Here is a 16,295-nt window from a genome sequence, read left to right on the forward strand (position 1 = left end):
CTTAATAGATTTGCACTAGTGAGACACTAATAGAAGTCCAACAGCCACTTTTAGGATGCCATCAAGTTTCCTCAGTGTTTGCTAGTATAATGGCTTAGTAACAATGAGTTTGAGTGTGCAATGTAGTAGTGCTACAAATAGCTTTGCACCAGTGGGGCAATAATGAAGTTCAACAGCCACTTTTAGGATGCCACTAAGTTTCCTCAGTGTTTGCTAGTATAATAGCTTAGTAAAAATGAGTTTGAGTGTGCAATGCAGTGGTACCGCAAATGGCTTTGCACCAGTGGGACAAAAATGAAATCCAACAGCCACTTTTAGGATGCCACTAAGTTTCCTCAGTGTTTGCTAATATAATGGCTTAGTAACAATGAGCTTAAGTGTGTAATGCAGAGGTGCTGCAAATAGATTTGCACTAGTGGGACACTAATGGAAGTCCAACAGCCACTTTTAGGATGCCACTAAGTTTCCTCAGTGTTTGCTAGTATAATGGCTTAGTAACAATGGGATTGAGTGTGCAATGCAGTGGTGCTGCAAATAGCTTTGCACCAGTGGGACAATAATGGAAGTCCAACAGCCACTTTTAGGATGTCTCTAAGTTTACTCAGTGTTTGCTAGTATAATCGCTTAGTAACAATGAGCTTGAGTGTGTAATGCAGAGGTGCTGCAAATAGATTTGCACTAGTGGGTCACTAATGGAAGTCCAACAGCCACTTTTTCGATGTCTCTAAGTTTACTCAGTGTTTGCTAGTATAATGGCTTGGTAACAATGAGCTTGAGTGTGTAATGCAGAGGTGCTGCAAATAGATTTGCACTAGTGGGTCACTAATGGAAGTCCAACAGCCACTTTTAGGATGCCACTAAGTTTCCTCAGTGTTTGCTAGTATAATGGCTTAGTAAAAATGAGTTTGAGTGTGCAATGCAGTGGTGCTGCAAATAGCCTTGCACTAGTGGGGCACTAATGGAAGTCCAACAGCCACTTTTAGGATGTCTCTAAGTTTACTCAGTGTTTGCTAGTATAATCGCTTAGTAACAGTAAGCTTCAGTGTGCAATGCAGAGGTGCTGGAAATAGATTTGCACTAGTGAGACACTAATGGAAGTCCAACAGCCACTTTTAGGATGGCACTAAGTTTCCTCAGTGTTTGCTAGTATAATGGCTTAGTAACAATGAGTTTGAGTGCAATGCAGTGGTGCTGCAAATAGCTTTGCACCAGTGGTACAATAATGAAGTCCAACAGCCACTTTTAGGATGCCACTAAGTTTCCTCAGTGTTTGCTAGTATAATGGCTTAGTAACAATGAGCTTGAGTGTGCAATGCAGAAGTGCTGCAAATAGATTTGCACTAGTGGGACAATAATGGAAATCCAACAGCCACTTTTAGGATGCCACTAAGTTTACTCAGTGTTTGCTATTATAATGGCTTGGTAACAATGAGCTTGAGTGTGTAATGCAGAGGTGCTGCAAATAGATTTGCACTAGTGGGACACTAATGGAAGTCCAACAGCCACTTTTAGGATGCCACTAAGTTTCCTCAGTGTTTGCTAGTATAATGGCTTAGTAAAAATGAGTTTGAGTGTGCAATGCAGTGGTGCTACAAATAGCTTTGCACCAGTGGGACAATATTGAAGTCCAACAGCCACTTTTAGGATGCCACTAAGTTTACTCAGTGTTTGCTAGTATAATGGATTAGTAACAATGAGCTTGAGTGTGCACTGCAGAGGTGCTGGAAATATATTTGCACTAGTGGGACACTAATGGAAGTACAACAGCCACTTTTAGGATGCCACTAAGTTTCCTCAGTGTTTGCTAGTATAATGGCTTAGTAACAATGAGCTTGAGTGTGCAATGCAGAGGTGCTGCAAATAGATTTGCACTAGTAGGACACTAATGGAAGTCCAACAGCCACTTTTAGGATGCCACTAAGTTTCCTCAGTGCTTGCTAGTATAATGGCTTAGTAAAAATGAATTTGAGTGTGCAATGCAGTGGTGCTGCAAATAGCTTTGCACCAGTGGGACACTAATCGATGTCCAGCAGCCACTTTTAGGATGCCACTAAGTTTACTCAGTGTTTGCTAGTATAATGGATTAGTAAAAAGGGCTGGATGATTTCCTCAGTACACAAAACATTGTTGGTTATAAATGACTTAGTGACTAAATGTAGAACTGGTGGAGGAAGGTTGAACTAGATGGACCTAGGTCTTTTTTCAACCTAAGTAACTATGTAACTATGTAACTATGTAACAAGTGTGCAATGGAGAGGTGCTGAAAATAGATTTGCACTAGTGGGACACTAATGGAAGTCCAACAGCACTTTTCGGATGCCACTAAGTTTACTCAGTGTTTGCTAGTATAATGGCTTAATAACAATGAGCTTGAGTGTGCAATGCAGAGGTGCTGTAAATAGATTTGCACTAGTGGGACACTAATGGAAGTCCAACAGCCACTTTTAGGATGCCACTAAGTTTCCTCAGTGTTTGCTAGTATAATGGCTTAGTGACAATGAGTTTGAGTGTGCAATGCAGTGGTGCTGCAAATAGCTTTGCACCAGTGGGACAATAATGAAGTCCAACAGCCACTTTTAGGATGCCACTAAGTTTCCTCAGTGTTTGCTAGTGTAATAGCTTAGTAGGAATGAGTTTGAGTGTGCAATGCAGTGGTACCGCAAATAGCTTTGCACTAGTGGGACAATAATGAAGTCCAACAGCCACTTTTAGGATGCCACTAAGTTTACTCAGTGTTTGCTAGTATAATGGCTTAGTAACAATGAGCTTGAGTGTGCAATGCAGAGGTGCTGCAAATAGATTTGCACTAGTAGGACACTAATGGAAGTCCAACAGCCACTTTTAGGATGCCACTAAGTTTCCTCAGCGTTTGGTATTCTAATGGCTTTGTAACAATGAGATTGAGTGTGCAATGCAGAGGTGCTGCAAATAGATTTGCACCAGTCGGACACTAATGGATGTCCAACAGCCACTTTTAGGATGCCACTAAGTTTCCTCAGTGTTTGCTAGTATAATAGCTTAGTAACAATGAGTTTGAGTGTGCAATGCAGTGGTACCGCAAATAGCTTTGCACCAGTGGGACAATAATGAAGTACAACAGCCACTTTTAGGATGCCACTAAGTTTACTCAGTGTTTGCTAATATAATGGCTTAGTAAAAATGAGCTTGAGTGTGCAATGCAGAGGTGCTGCAAATAGATTTGCACTAGTTAGATACTAATGGAAGTCCAACAGCCACTTTTAGGATGCCACTAAGTTTCCTCAGTGTTTGCTAGTATAATAGCTTAGTAAAAATGAGCTTGAGTGTGCAAAGGGCTGGAGGGTACAGTGGCAGGGTTGTGGGTCTGTTTAGAGGAAAGGAAGCCTCACTTTATATCCCTCCTAATGGTGAAATGCAGCGAGGAAGTCCCTGACCTTAGCTACACAGGCGCTCTTATCTGAAGCTGTTAAAATCTCTTTCCACGGACCTGACTGTCACCTATGGCTCTGAGCCTGCTGTTATTAGCCCTTACAGGGGCTAAAAGAAACTTCTATCCCTATTCTGTATAGCATTGTGTGTAGAGCGTACACAGCAGTATCGGAGACAGGAGCTTCGCCAGAGGTGACTTGCACCCTGACACAGAAGGCAGATAATGGCGTCCTGACGGGCAGATACCTGTTTTTATAATGCAGGGACATGTGACATGGACATCCTATCACACATGCCGTTGCTTCTCTGGCTAAAAGTCCACTTAGCTGTGTGTGTGTGTCTGGGATTGGCTGACATGCTGGCCCGCCCCACTACACGCGCGTGCTTAGGGAAGGAAGACAAGGAAAAAAAATCCCAGCAGCAGTGATCTGAATGCGCTGTTCCCGCACACTATACGCTGAAATTTCATAATAGTGTGAGTCACAGAGTGACTTACACTATTACAGCGGAAAGCCAGCTAGTAATTAGCTTGGCTTTTTGCTGCTAGAACCGTTTTCGAACGTAACTAGAACTATCGAGCTTTAGCAAAATGCTCGAGTTCTAGTTCGATCTAGAACAGCCCCCAAAATCACTCGAACCGTGAACTGGAGAACCACGAACCACGAACCGCGCTCAACTCTACTTATTACTGCTCTGCTTTATCTAATTCATGTTTTTTTGTGTATTTCCACAGTGGTTTTTCTTAGCAGTATGGATTGTAAAACCTGTGAATCCACATGGCAGACCCAACTTAGCGAGGTTTTTGACATTAAGGGTGATGTGGACAACTTAGTTGACTCTAGATCAAACAGAGATCTGCAATCAAACCAAATTATTACTCAACCGAAGGATAAGACTGTGGTGGAACAATGCCTTTATGCAACGTTATGTTGAACGGGGCCTAATACCTAGAGGTCTGAGGATACAGGTGTTCCCTTCTTTCAAAGTCACGGATGAAGTTTTCAAAAGGGACTGGGAGGACGTAGCCACTATGTGCTCCAGGACCTTTATAAGTAATCTGTTTTTATTGAATTTTTCAAAAAATAAACAAACAGCATTTTGAGAGTAAGTGAGAGAGCCTTAGTGGCTAATAGGAAAGAGTAGAATGAAAAGTACAAGTGAGGTCCCTCTCCGGGTCCAACGAACATACATACTTCCTTACATGTCATGACTAAAATACAAATCAAAGTCTTATCATATACTCTGCAGTAATATTGTATTCTATATGGCCAATTCCAAAGTCCTTCTATTCCCGAGTCTCTTTCCTTCCTGATGTGTCTCAGATGAATTGACTCACATAAAACAAACGATCCTATCTTGGGCATAGCCCTCTCATTATCTATAAGTCTATCCCCTAATTGGGTTCAGGAGTATGGACCTCAAAGTGTCATTTATCGGAGTGTCGGGTTTATTTTGCACCCAAGGGGCCAAATACCAAAGTCACAGAGGGGGGTGAATTACAGAAAGTGTGAATGAAGCGAGCAGTGTGGGAATATTGTGCCCTAGTGTAAAAAGGGGAAGAGCAGAGAGAGAAAAGGTAGGGGCGAGAGAGGTAACAGAGGAGAGATCTAGTGGGGAAGAGAGGGTGAGAAAGAGAGAGAAAAAAAAAAGGGGGGGGGAAGGTGGGGGTGGGAAGGAGTGGGGGCTGTGGTATAATTGGTTAACTGAGGGGGGAGGTCAGGGCGAGGGCAGCGGTAGTGGAGTCAGAAGTGGAGGTGACGCCTCTGCACCTTTGACCTCCCTTTTACTGAGTCAATAACCTCGATAATTCCTGGGTTTCTTTAAATATAATCCAAGGTTGCCATGTGCGGATGTAGGTATCTGTGGTGTCATTGGCTAATGCAGACAGTTCTTCCATTAGAGCTATATTTGAGAATTCCGTGAACCACTCCCCCGCAGGCGGCGTCTCCCTCCTCCGCCAGTATCTGGGAATTACTGACCTAGCTGCAATCAGGCAAAACCTGAGGAGGTCTCTCTTTTGTGCCCCTATGGAGCCTGGCAACATGGAGAGGATCGCCACCTGGGGGGTAGGTCTGACCTGGGTTCCTGTGATCCTCGTGTAAGCTCCGAACACCACGTCCCAGAAGGGTCTAATTTTGTCACATTCCCACCATATGTGGGTCATTGTCCCCTTTTCAGTTTCACATCGCCAGCACCTGTCTGGTGCCGTAGGGAATAGTTTATGAATTTTGGTAGGGTAGAGGTACCACCGAGCCAGTATCTTGTAATTCTTTTCCTGAGCAAACCCCGCCACCGACATTTTATGTGTAAAAAGGAAAGATTTTTTTTTGTATATCCCCCTTTGAGAACGTGGTTCCCAATTCTTTTTCCCAAGCCTGGACATAGTCCGGACCCGGGTGATTAGATTGTCCATTAAGATGCTTATAAATCATTGAAATCAGGTGTGGTGAATTCCCCAGGAACAAACCCTCGAAGGGAGTAGGTAGCACCGGGCGGGAGCGCTAACTCTCCGACCTCCATCTCCCCAAGAAGGATCGCAACTGTCCATACTGTAACCAAGATAGTTTCATGGGGGGGTCCCTTGCCTCCAGCTGCTCCCGCGTGGGGATGTGGGCTCCCTGTAAAAAGTGAGCCACTCGGAGATCAGAGTTTTGGTGCCAGCGAAGGAACCTCTCCCTCCCCATCGCTGGAGGGAACTCCGGGATGTTAAATATGGGAGTCATTGGGCTAAGGGGCGTAGTCAGTCCGCTGTTTACTCTCAGCTTGTCCCACAGCGTCAGTGTTGTCCTGACCAATACCCCATCAGGAGCAATGTGTACCTTATCTCGTTGTCCCACCCTTGGAAGGTTCTTCAGAGGTGTCTGTGTGCAGTTTTGCTCCAACTCCACCCACTGTTTTGTATCTGTCTGGAAGTGCCAGTCAAATAGCCTGACCAACACCGATGCTTGATGATATAGTCGTAGATTTGGTAATCCCGCTTCCCCCCTCCTGCTTGTGTCTGGTGAGGGTTGAGTATTTTATTCTGGGTTTTGCTTGTTTCCATATAAATTTTATAAGAGCGGACTTCATGGTTTTGAAAAAGCTTATTGGAGGGTTTATAGGGACAGCCTGAAACACATATAAGAATCTTGGAAGAATGTCCATCTTAAAGGTGATAATCCTTCCAAACCAAGATAGAGGTTTTTGTTATATGTATTAAGATCCCTGAGAGTCTTATCTAATAGGGTTTGGTAGTTAAGTGAATATAGTTTACTAAAGCTGGTGTCACACATAACGACGACGACAACGACGTCGCTGCTACGTCACCATTTTCTGTGACGTTGCAGCGACGTCCCGTCGCTGTCGCTGTGTGTGACATCCAGCAACGACCTGGCCCCTGCTGTGAGGTCGCCGGTCGTTGCTGAATGTCCAGCTTCATTTTTTGGTCGTCACTCTCCCGCTGTGACACACACATCGCTGTGTGTGACAGCGAGAGAGCGACGAAATGAAGCGATCAGGAGCCGGCACTGGCAGCTGCGGTAAGCTGTAACCAGCGTAAACATCGGGTAACCAAGGGAAGACCTTTCCCTGGTTACCCGATGTTTACGCTGGTTACCAGCCTCCGCTCTTGCTGCCAGTGCCGGCTCCTGCACTGTGACATGTGGCTGCAGTATGCACCGGGTAATTAACCCGATGTATACTGTAGCAAGGAGAGCAAGGAGCCAGCGCTAAGCAGTGCGCGCGGCTCCTTGCTCTCTGCACTGTGACATGTAGCTGCAGCACACATCGGGTTAATTAACCCGATGTGTACTGCACCTAGGAGAGCAAGGAGCCAGCGCTAAGAGCGGCTCCCTGCTCTCTGCACATGTAGCACAGCGACGTTATGATCGCTGCTTCTGGTGTTTGACAGCTAAGCAGCGATCATAACAGCGACTTACAAGGTCGCTGTTACGTCACCGAAAATGGTGACGTAACAGCGACGTCGTTGTCGCTGTCGCTTAGTGTGACACCAGCTTAAGGTCGGTAGGTATCTGGATTCCCAGGTACTTTAGTGAATGTGGAAGGAAGGGGGAGAGGGAGTCATATGTTTTTAAGATGTTCAAATAAAGACTCGAATGTTTTAAACTAAGGAGGACTTGTGCTGGATCACTCCCTCTCCCCCTTTTTTCCACATCTCTGCTACCGGTCAGGATAGACCGTGGGATCCCAGGCACCCGCAAGGCTGAGCAGTCCGGGCAGCAGGTGAGCTGAAGACTTTTTTGTTCATTCATTACCACTTGACTTTAGTGAATGTGCCTGCCATTTGAAAGGGAAGTTGTTCTGGGATCTTTGAACTTCGACCGCCGGCAGTGAGATATTTAGGGCTTCTGTTTTTTTATAGTTAACCTTAAAATTGCTAAGATCCCCATAACGTTCAAATTTCATCATAAGTCAGGGAAAGGTGATATGGGGTTCTGAGATATATAACAGTAGGTAATCTGCGTAGAGGGCTGTTTTGTATTGTCTCCCACCCACGCACAGACCTCGCACACTGGGGTTCCTTCTGATAGCCACCGCCAAATGTTCCATAAAAATGGCGTAAATCAGTGGGGAGAGTGGACATCCCTGTCTAGTCCCATTGTGGATATGGAATGGGGCTGAGAGGGATCCATTTGCTTTAATCCGTGCTGTAGGGCCGGTGTAAAGGGCCATTATTTTGGCTAAAAAACCTCCCCTCAGGCCGATCTGTTTTAGGGCCGCCTCCATAAAACCCCAGTGTACGCGGTCAAAAGCCTTCTCGGCATCTATTGATAACAGGGCCAACCCCCCGGACAAGCCCCCTCCCCAGCAATGAGCAATATGGTCTTGCACACGTTGTCCCTTGCCTCCCGTCCCTGTACAAATCCCACCTGGTCCGAGTGTATTATGTCCGGAAGTAATGGTGTCAGCCTGTTGGCTAGAAGTTTTGCAAAAATGTTGATGTCTACGTTAATCAACGAGATGGGACGGTAGTTTGATACTATCGTGGGGTCTTTCTCTGGTTTGGGTATTACAACTATGTGGGCCTCTAATGATTGTGTGAGATGAAATCCAGCGCAGGAAAGAAGGCACTGTTCAATATAAATTTCCATATGGTTTATTCCATGTGCATACGTATGAAGGTAGGTACAGACAGCCCCTGAGCAGGGGAAAAATGACTAGCGACGCGTTTCGACCGTATTACACGGTCTTAGTCAAGTCTGTACCTACCTTCATACGTGTGCACATGGAATAAACCATATGGAAATTTATATTGAATAGTGCCTTCTTTCCTGCGCTGGATTTCATCTCACATGCTTGCAGCTGCCTGGCCGATTGTCCGTGCTGCAGAGAGAGGGCCTGGAGACTTGGAGTGGGTGAGCTGAATTCCTTTGTCATTCTCTAATGATTGTGGGACAAACCCGTTGGTATATGTGATTGAGTTAAATACCTTTGTCATAAAGGGCGTCAGTTTGTTTCTAAAAGTCTTAAAAAATAATGGGGAGAACCCACCCGGGCCCGGGCTCTTCCCGCTGGGAGTATTATTAATGGCTTCCTCTACCTCCGCCACAGTAAAATTTTCCTCAAGTTGTGCTGACACATCCTCCCCCAATACCGGGAGGGCTGTGTCTGCTATATAATCTTCTACTCGTCTTTGAAATTCCTGGGGATCCAGGTCCGAGAATTTTCCTTTGATATTGTATAAGTTGGAGTAAAATGCTTTCATTATGTCCAGGATTTCTACAGGGTTGTGTTATTCTGTCCCATTTGGGTGCCGTATTCGGGGGATGTATTGGGTCTGTGTCCGGGGATGAAGGAGGCGTGACAATGGGCGGCTGCATTTATCCGAGTGGTTGTATAGGGTCTTTTTTAGTTGATTTTTAAATCTAAGATAGCTAAGATTTAGAATGGACTTTAGATCGTCTCTACATTTAGTGAGTTCTATCAGTGTTTCTGAGGATGGTGAGCTCTTGTGTTGAGTTTCTAGTGCTTGAATTTGGGCAAGGAGCTCTGTCACCCTAGCCTCCTTAGTTTTTTTGATGCGTGATCCCTGCTTTATAAAAATGCCCCTCAGAACGCACTTCAGGGCCTCCCACTTCATGTGGTATGGTGAGTCGTCTGATGCATGTACTGAGATAAATGAGTCGATTGAGTCTCCAATATCCGCCACACACACTGGATCCCTGAGTAATGTATCGTTAAGTCTCCAACTCCAAGTCCGCTCAGGTCTATCCGGAGGGGACGATTTCAGAAAGATTGGTGTATGGTCTGACCACAGAAAGTTGCCAATGGAGGGACAGGGTTGCCACTTTAGAGCGTGGTGGCTTATTAGGAAGAAGTCAATTCTGCTGTATGAGTTGTGGGGGTTTGAGAAAAATGTGTAGTCTTTTCCCTGGGGGTTCATTATCCTCCAAATATCCACCAACTGCAGTCTGTGTATTTCTTTTTTCAACTCCCGTAGGGACCCCTCTGGGACAGCGCTCCTCCCCGACGTAGTGTCCTCTCTCGGGTTCAATGTCAGATTAAAGTCCCCACCCACCACCACCACCCCCTCCACAAACCCGGATAAGGTCTTCAGAAAAGAACTGCACGCTTTTGCTTGACTCTGGCTCGGCGAGTACCATCCCGCTATCGTATAAAGGGTGGAGTTGATTCTGATTTTTAACAAAATGAATCTTCCATTGGGATCTACTAGTGAGACAACCACCGAGTGACCAAGGTTTTTATGGATCGCTATGTAAACCCCCCTGGAACGCGATTCTGAGTTGGAGCTATGGAACCATTCAGTGAAGTACCTATCTTTAATCTTGGGGACGTGCCCCGTTTTAAAGTGTGTTTCCTCCAGGATCAGAACGTGGATCTTTTGTTTATGCATGCCATCAAGTACCTGTGATCGCTTCTGCGGGGTGTTGAAGCCTCAGATGTTAATGGAACCAAAGTTTAGAGACGTCATGTTTTTCAGTTTTTGTCGTGTATAGAATGTATGGGGCCTGTGTGTCTTCTAGCATGTTCTGGCAACTACGGGAAGGGGGGAGGAAGGGAAGATGGGAAGGCAGAGCTCCACAGGTAAGTATAAAAGAGGTAAAAGGGGAGGGAGAGACAGAGAGAGAGAGAGAGAGAGAGAGGAAAAAATAAAAAGGGGGAAGGGGGGAAGAGAGGGGGAGATGGTATAGAGAGTGTAGGGGGGTTGTTAGAGAGGTAACAGAGTAAAGCACAAAGAGAGCTTAAGAAGTCAGGAAGAGTAAAGTATTGAGGTAAAAGATTGTGGGGTCCCTTCTAGAGGAGGGAAACCCCTAGTGTCAAAGGGTGGGGGGAAAGTAGTTTTTCCTACTATACCATGTCCAGCGAGTTACCACTTCCCTTTTGGGTAGTGAGCTTTCCACCGAGGAGATCTCCCCCCAGACCGACAGAACCACAATCTGTAACTCAAAACACATATCAGAAACATATCAAAGAAAACTTTTTAACCAGTGTTAGTGAGCACCCCGCATAAGGAAACGATCGCCCCCCATTTTTCCTGCTCCCCCCACCTCCCCCCCCTCGACTTTTTCAGTTGTCATCCGACTGTCCTCAAGGTGGTGGGCTTGGTTGCCCCCTGTGGTGTTCTTCTCATCTTTGATCATGTGGTTAGCATCTCTACCGCAATCCCCTGCCTCCAGCTTGACAGTCTCATTGTATGTTTTTGGGGGAGGTATGGGGGATGTCCCTGTGACGAAAGCTGGTAGTTACTTGGGCAGTGAAGGCTCCTCAGTACGTGTTTCCGAACTCAATACTCATCTCCCCTCCTTCTGGGACCCTGCCTTCTCTGAGGAAGCGGAGGTGCAGGTTGTGGTTGACCCTCTCTCAAGAGGCCCGAGGGCAGCTGGGGCCAGTCCGTGACCTCCACCGGTGGCAAGCGTAAGGCAGCAGTAAAGGCGTTGATTCCTCTGGGGTGGCTGAGGGTGTGGACTCTCCCTTCCTGGTGGACCCTCAGGCGAAACGGAAATCCCCACGTATATTGTATGTTATGTCGTCTGAGAACATCTAAGAGGGGTCTCAATGCCTTTCTTTTTTGCAAAGTCCATCTTGATAGGTCTGGGAGTATCTGGAGTTGTTTATCTTGGTGGCGGATGGTTCCAGCTACCCGGGCCCGTGCCATTATGGCATCTTTTAACTGGTAACGGTGGACTCTGCAAATCACGTCTCTGGGGTAGGCTGGATCCAGAGATTTGGGTCCTAAGGCCCTGTGAACTCGGTCCAGCTCAAGGCTGGAATCCAGTGGGACCTGTAGGAGTGAGTTGAAAAGTGACGTGTTATTTTGTCCAGCTCACCCGGTTCGATAGACTCTGGGAGGCCTCGTATCCTTATATTATTTCACTGTCCTCTGTTTTCTGCATCGTCCATTTGGTCGGCCAGATAGTGCAGTTGGAAAGAATGAATTGATAGGTCAGAGGAGTGGGCATTCATTGTGTGAGTCATAGCTGTCGTGGTTGCCTCCACCGTGGTCACTCTTTCCCCCAAGTGCTGTACATCATCTTTCAGAGCCACCAGTTCAGCTTTATATGCATTTTCCAATCTGGTGACATAGTGCTCCATTTCCTCCCTTGATGGCATGTTTTTGATTCTGTTGCTCAAGTCCAGGAGATCTGTCAGGACTGTCTTTCTCAGAACCTGGAGACCTTCATTCCCCTGCTGCTTCATCTGTTCCTGAGCTCCCTGCGGTGTGTCCCCATCTTCCCTGGGAGAGCCCGTGTACTGAGATCGGGCGTCATTCCTCTGCTCCAGGGAACCCGACCCCTGAGGCCTGGCCATCTGGTGAGAGTCATGGGCCTGAGTTGCCACCGTGTATGAAAGGCTAGGGGTTTGGTAGTCCTCTGTCTGCTCCATTATGCGGGGTGATTTCTGTCTCAGCCTTTCAGTGCCTGTGCAGTTTTGTCGGTCTTGCCTGGGCCCTCCCTCCTGACCGTTTGGAGAGGTGTCTGGGGTTGTTATTTTCATTTGTGACCCTGCTGGTATTTTATCCTGAGCGTCTCTTATCTCCCCCCAGCGCACCAGAGATCCTCCCTCCGCCTCTGCCTGTGCTGCAGGCTCTGGTGTTTGTTTTTCTATCACCGCGGCGCCATCTTGGCCTCGTGGTTCAGGCCCTGAACTACCCCCTCCTCCTCTGACCTGTATGCTGATCGGTGCCTGCTCGCATCCCTCTGTCTCGATCGCTCCTCCGCTGCCTTCTGCAGGGGTAAGTGTGACTGTCGGCGGTTCCCTCTGATTAGTAGCACTGCTTGCCTGCGGCGCCATTGCAGACCCCGCTCCACGCTGCACTGACTGACCCGCTCCCGACATGAAGCGGGATATGTCCTGGGACAGGGGTTTTACAGTGCTCGTCACACTGGAGGGTGCTCCTTTCTTTTTTCTGGCACCCATGGGGTTGTTTCTGGGTGCGATGGTATGCTGATTATCAGTGATTCTGCCGGCCTGGGCTGGGAGCTGAAGAGACCAGCGTCTTTACTCCTCCATAGCCAGGCCAAGCCCCCTGCTCCAGGACCTTTATGCAAATGCTTATCAAAAACAATGAAACCTCACTCCATGACATTGATCTAGAAATCACTACACTTCAGGGACGCCTGGCCAATGAATTAACCCGCGTGGGACTTAGCAAGTTCAACGACACCATGAATAAAGTATTTGTTAAATGAGAGAAGGAGTTAGTCACTAGCAAGACTAAAAAATACCATCGTGATGTTACAGATTATAAAAACCAGCATGTCTACTGCTGGAAGGGAATACCACGTCGTAAGAGACATGTGGTCGGCCTCTCTGCTTCTCTTTCAGCCTCCTCTATCTCATCAGTACAAGATGAAAACTTGTCAGCGTCTGAGTTCACATCCAGACCTATTACTAGAGGTTTTGTCGGTAAGGCCAGACCCGGTAAGGCATCCTCTGGCGGTGCTAAATCTGGATCAGCTCCAACAGTATCTGCGAAGAAGGACAATACTAATGAGTTGGAGGTGATTAATCTATCAAAACTTGTGTTAACAAATGATCAGATTGAAGTGTTCAAATTAGGTTTAACCTTTGTACCTGACACTAACCTTGATCTATTTACAGTTTCAAAGGATTTGAACCTCTTCCTCAGGAAGCTTGTCCTTCACAAACTACATTACAAAAATTCCAAATCAAATTTTCGTCCTTATGAGACCGAGGAGGAAGCCTTACGTACTTTTGAGGAATTTGAGGAGGGTCAAGCATCTGGTGAGATTTCTGGCATTTTCCACACACATCTTTATCCGCGCTCCACCAGGTTCCCTCCTTTTTCACTATGTCCACAGGTTCAGATCTTCCATGACTTAGTCATGGGAGACCTCAGGGTGCTTTCAAAAAGATATCTGAGTAATAATCTTTCTTTGAGACATCAAAAGGCCCTTGAGGAATTGAGGACCTTGGAAGGGATAGTAATCAAGCCACCAGACAAGGGAGGTAACGTTGTGTTGTGGCCTACTGCCATGTATGAGCGCGAAGCATATAAACAACTGAAGAATGCCAACTTCTACCAGGCACTCCCGTCCAATCCAACTAACACCTTTTTGATACAATTAACATCTATACTTGAGAGTGCCTTTTCATCCGGCATCATTTCCAAGAAGATTTATGATGATCTCCTTCCAAGGTTCCCAGTGACACCCACCTTCTACCTATTGCCAAAGATACACACGAACCCTCGGGTTCCCCCGGGGCGTCCAATTGTCTCTGGCATGGGAGGGCTATGTGATGCAACATACAAATTTATTGATTATTATCTCCAACCTTTGGTTGAGACACTGCCCTCCCATGTTAAAGATACTTCGGACCTCCTTAGAAGGCTTAATGGCATAACGGTGAATGGTGCTGTGTCACTGGCCACATTGAACGTTGAGACATTGTATGCTAATATCTGTCATGAACACTGCCTTTGAGCGTTGAGTACTTCTTGGGTATGAGTAATTGTGAGCCCCCCTTGCAGTCTCTCATTCTTGAACTATTGGAGTTCATACTGACGCACAATGTCTTCATCTTTGGTGAGCGGTTCTCCCTCCAGCGGCGCGGCACTGCGATGTGGGCGGCTTGCGTGCCGTCATAAGCTAACCTCTTACTGGGTTTCTGGGAGAGGGAGGTGTTTGGTGGTGGTGCACCCACTAGCTTCCATGCGCAGTGCTGGCTCCGCTACATTTTCGTCATTTGGGGGGGAACTGCCCCAGAGCTTGAGGACTTTGTGCGCCACTTGAATTCAAACTCTTACCACATTTTTCTTACCCACCGGGTTGATCCAGTAAAAATTGACTTTTTGGACCTTGCGATATCTATTGGTGATGGTCTTAACCATTGACATCTACCGTAAACCCTCTTCAGTGAATGCACTGTTACACGCATCCTCTGGCCACCCTAAATCCACTATCAACGCTGTGCCAATAGGACAATTCATTCGATTGAAGCAAATTTGTTCTGATGGGCAAGTATTTGAGGATCGAGCCAGTGAGATGTGAGACAGATTCACTGAGAGAGGATGTAACTCCCCCGTGTCAGTGGCTGAGCCGCTCGGATCCGGAACCGCGGTGGCTCAAGTGGTCTGCGGACACGGGTGGGGGGGTCGCGCGGACACTCGAAGTGAAAAGGGGGGAATTATGTACAGGCGAGTTGGAAGTTCGTGATGCTACCCACGGTGCGTGGTAAGATGGAGTACCACCGCTGCTGTTGGGAGCGCCCGGTGGCGGTGGTATGGCAGCAAGGTGTTTAACCCCTCCGTGGGTAGGGGTTGTGCCTCGGGGCTCGGTGATGGCAGTGAAGGGGTGCCGTTGGGGAGGAAAGGGTTTTCTGCGTACTAACTCAGTCCAAGAATACTGACACCGACAGCTTGTAAACCAGAATTCTCAGCACCGCTGCAGCAAGGAGGGAGCACGCTTGGATTCGTGCCCTTGGTGTTGCTTGTTAGCCTCTGACCTTTTCCGTGGCACGTTCTTCACTGTTTGGACCCTATAGTGTGGAACTAGTCGGGTCCCGCTCACCCATATGGCTAACGGAGTGAGCTTGCTCTCAGGGTTCATGCTTGGGATTTGATGGACTGTGTTTTGGGAAAGTCCTATCCTAGTACTCCGATTTTGGAGCGAGTGAGGGATGAATCTTGAAGACTTCACCCCCGTCGGGTAAATTAGATGGCTCAAGGCCGCCGGCTGCCCTCCTCGGCAGATCCGTGCCCCTTGACACGATCCCCTGCGACCGGGGTTCCAGCTCCTACCAGGCCCAGATCAACGTCTGCCACCTAATATTCTACAAAGAGCCCAGATCCTGACCTCCTCTCTATTCTCCTCTCTAACGCTTGTCCTTACTAACACTTCTGACTTTTCCCTACCAACCCCCCAAGTAGGTGGCCCTATTTCCTTCAGGCCCCCCAATGCTGTGTCTGGTGGGTGAGATGCAAAATTAGCTTTGATCTTAGCAACACTAAAGAACAGGGATCCATAACCAAGAAGGATGCGCATACTGTGCAGAAGGGCAAGTTGCACAATACCCTGTGACGACCTGATAGGCCAGGGCGTCACAGAGGATATAGTGTGAGATCTATTAAAAAGGCGTACAGACGTGCCAAACTGGCACCACGAAATCAACTTTTGCTGATATTCAACCCGGAAAAGATGCGGTTTGACAAACCTAGGGTTAGATTTATTTTGTCCTTTAACCACCAATGGGACCACATCAGACGAATTCTCACTAAACATTGGTCAGTTTTACAAACCGAGCTAGTATTGAAAGAGATGCTGCCTGAGCGACCCCTCATGATGGCACATTGTGCTAGGAGCCTGCGTGACATATTGGTCCACAGCCACTATGTCACACGAATTGGGTTACCATTTCATACAGGGCACCCTAAATGGGGGTGCTACCCCTGTGGCTTGTGCCTC

Source organism: Anomaloglossus baeobatrachus, chromosome 10 (genome assembly GCF_048569485.1).
Source record: "Anomaloglossus baeobatrachus isolate aAnoBae1 chromosome 10, aAnoBae1.hap1, whole genome shotgun sequence".
NCBI lineage: Eukaryota > Metazoa > Chordata > Amphibia > Anura > Aromobatidae > Anomaloglossus > Anomaloglossus baeobatrachus.